Source organism: Amblyomma maculatum, unplaced genomic scaffold (genome assembly GCF_055883805.1).
Source record: "Amblyomma maculatum isolate TAMU_Amacu unplaced genomic scaffold, ASM5588380v1 scaffold_152, whole genome shotgun sequence".
Classification (NCBI taxonomy): domain Eukaryota; kingdom Metazoa; phylum Arthropoda; class Arachnida; order Ixodida; family Ixodidae; genus Amblyomma; species Amblyomma maculatum.
Genome location: NW_028146876.1, coordinates 6689 through 10000, shown reverse-complemented (window position 1 = coordinate 10000; position 3312 = coordinate 6689). Strand labels below are relative to the sequence as shown.

The 3312-nt window shown below is 55.9% G+C and overlaps 1 non-coding gene across 1 annotated transcript; it reads left to right on the top strand.

Moving 5' to 3' along the window:
- Positions 1 to 382: 382 nt before the first annotated feature.
- On the top strand, positions 383 to 2197 carry LOC146170591 (small subunit ribosomal RNA). The gene has a single exon (XR_014703179.1). It is a non-coding gene; the product is annotated as a small subunit ribosomal RNA (ribosomal RNA).
- Positions 2198 to 3312: the final 1115 nt, after the last annotated feature.

Here is a 3312-nt window from a genome sequence, read left to right as displayed (position 1 = left end):
GCTGGTTGTCGGACGACGCTGTTTCCACTGTGTTTTGAGGTGTGTTCCGTGCTGTCCGGAACTCGATTCCGAGCAAGTGCGCCGAAGACGCGGGCGTGTCCCGTCGTCTGGCGGCTTGGCCGTATCGGCAACGCAGCAAGCGCCGTCCGGTGCACGAACGCCACGGCCTCGTGCCGCGTGCGCACCGGTGAGCGCGTTACAAATGTTTCTGCCCAAAGGCACGTGCTCTCTTGCCGCGCGACGAGATCCGGCCCCACGGGGCGGACGTCGCAGCGAGCTCGAACGACGCACAAAATAAGATGCGTCGCGCGCTGGGGCGCCTAAAGGCGGCCTCGAAAGCGCTGCGACAAAGGCACCCGTGGCGGGGTATTGCCTATGCATCTACCTGGTTGATCCTGCCAGTAATCATATGCTTGTCTCAAAGATTAAGCCATGCATGTCTAAGTACATGCCGAAATAAGGCGAAACCGCGAATGGCTCATTAAATCAGTTATGGTTCCTTAGATCGTTTCTTTCTACTTGGACAACTGTGGCAATTCTAGAGCTAATACATGCATTGAGCCTGAAGGCCTTTGGCTGACGGGCGCTTTTATTAGACCAAGACCCATCGGGTTCTGCCCGTACTCTGTGGTGACTCTGGATAACTTTGTGCTGATCGCATGGCCATGAGCCGGCGACGTTTCTTTCAAGTGTCTGCCTTATCAACTTTCGATGGTAGGTTACTTGCCTACCATGGTTGTTACGGGTAACGGAGAATCAGGGTTCGATTCCGGAGAGGGAGCCTGAGAAACGGCTACCACATCCAAGGAAGGCAGCAGGCGCGCAAATTACCCACTCCCGGCACGGGGAGGTAGTGACGAAAAATAACAATACGGGACTCTTTTGAGGCCCCGTAATTGAAATGAGTACACTCTAAATCCTTTAACGAGGATCAATTGGAGGGCAAGTCTGGTGCCAGCAGCCGCGGTAATTCCAGCTCCAATAGCGTATACTAAAGCTGCTGCGGTTAAAAAGCTCGTAGTTGGATCTCAGTTCCAGACGAGTAGTGCATCTACCCGATGCGACGGCTCGTACTGAACATCATGCCGGTCCTCTCTTGGTGCCCTTCATTGGTGCGTCTCGAGGTGGCCTGCGCTTTTACTTTGAAAAAATTAGAGTGCTCAACGCAGGCGAGTCGCCTGAATAAACTTGCATGGAATAATAGAACAAGACCCTGTTTCTGTTCTGTTGGTTTTTGGAATACGGGGTAATGATTAAGAGGGACAGACGGGGGCATTCGTATTGCGGCGCTAGAGGTGAAATTCTTGGACCGTCGCAAGACGAACTACTGCGAAAGCATTTGCCAAGAATGTTTTCTTTGATCAAGAACGAAAGTCAGAGGTTCGAAGGCGATCAGATACCGCCCTAGTTCTGACCATAAACGATGCCAACCAGCGATCCGCCTGAGTTACTCAAATGACTCGGCGGGCAGCTTCCGGGAAACCAAAGTATTTGGGTTCCGGGGGAAGTATGGTTGCAAAGCTGAAACTTAAAGGAATTGACGGAAGGGCACCACCAGGAGTGGAGCCTGCGGCTTAATTTGACTCAACACGGGAAAACTTACCCGGCCCGGACACTGGGAGGATTGACAGATTGAGAGCTCTTTCTTGATTCGGTGGATGGTGGTGCATGGCCGTTCTTAGTTGGTGGAGCGATTTGTCTGGTTAATTCCGATAACGAACGAGACTCTAGCCTATTAAATAGGTGCGGGGTTCCCAGCACCTTACAACCTTCTTAGAGGGACAAGCGGCTCCTAGCCGCACGAAACAGAGCAATAACAGGTCTGTGATGCCCTTAGATGTCCGGGGCCGCACGCGCGCTACACTGAAGGAAGCAGCGTGTCTTTATCCCTGTCTGAAAAGACTGGGTAACCCGTGGAACTTCTTTCGTGATTGGGATAGGGGCTTGCAATTGTTCCCCTTGAACGAGGAATTCCCAGTAAGCGCGAGTCATAAGCTCGCGTTGATTACGTCCCTGCCCTTTGTACACACCGCCCGTCGCTACTACCGATTGAATGATTTAGTGAGGTCTTCGGACCGATGTCCGGCGCGGCCTTTCGGTTGCGCCGGTCTGTTGGAAAGATGACCAAACTTGATCATTTAGAGGAAGTAAAAGTCGTAACAAGGTTTCCGTAGGTGAACCTGCGGAAGGATCATTACCGGACTGTGCTTGTCACGCCCGGCGCCGCCCCCACTTATAAGCGGGGGATGGCCTTTCACCGCGGAGTTGCGAGATTCTGAAGCCGCTTCTCTGCACAAATTGTTACGCCCAGCGGAGCTCCGTCACCAAGGGATTGTCGGACGGTCGGCTTCCGCGGGTACAAACGGCGTAACGCACCTATGACGGTGGGCTTTCGGTTATCGAAGAACTCATCCGCTTTTTCGAAGCGACGCACGGAGTCTGTGGTGCGGGCCGAGGGAAAGGCCTGCCCGCCGCCAAGGGAACGGCGGCGCTGCTGCGAAGTACGAGAGGAAACGCGGCTCGCTAGCTCTGCTGCGGCTACTTCTTTTTTGCGTCAGAGTCCGTAGCGCAGGCTCAGGGGAAGGCCTGCGCGCCGCCAAGGGAACGGCGGCGCTGCTGCGAAGTACGAGCGGAAACGCTACTCGCTGGCTCTTTTGCAGAGAGTTGCGCAGAGTCGGTAGCGCGGGCCGAGTCAGTGGCCTGCGCGCCGCCAAGGGAACGGCGGCGCTGCGGCGAAGTACGAGAGGAAACGCTGCTCGCTAACTCTGCTGCGAAGCTCTTTGCGTTCGAGTCGGTAGCGCGGGCCGAGGGAAAGGCCTGCGCGCCGCCAAGGGAACGGCGGCGCTGCTGCGAAGTACGAGCGGAAACGCTGCTCGCGGGCTCTTTTGCAAAAGGAGTAAAAGAACGACTCGGAGTCTGTAGCGCGGGCCGAGGGAAAGGTCTGCCCGCTGCCAAGGGAACGGCGGCGCTGCTGCGAAGTACGAGAGGAACCGCAGCTCGCTGGCTCTGGATGTCGTTTGCTTCGTTCAAGGCGTGGTGAACGTCTGACGCTCGCTCGTCGGGCGCGATATTAGGCGCCGTGCCGATGGCGCGAAAGGAGACTTCGGGAACAAAAAGGACGACGGGGTTATAATCCCGCACTCGAACGCATTCGCGGCCTTGAGGTTCTCTCGGGGCTTCGTCCTTCCCGGTTTCCGAGTAGTCTGTCGGTGCGCCACCGAAAAGCCGTCCGAGACACTTGTGGTTGGTGGGCTCCCGTTGCGGGAGTAGTCCGACTGACTCTCTTCTTGCGGATTGTCAAGTACGCGCTGT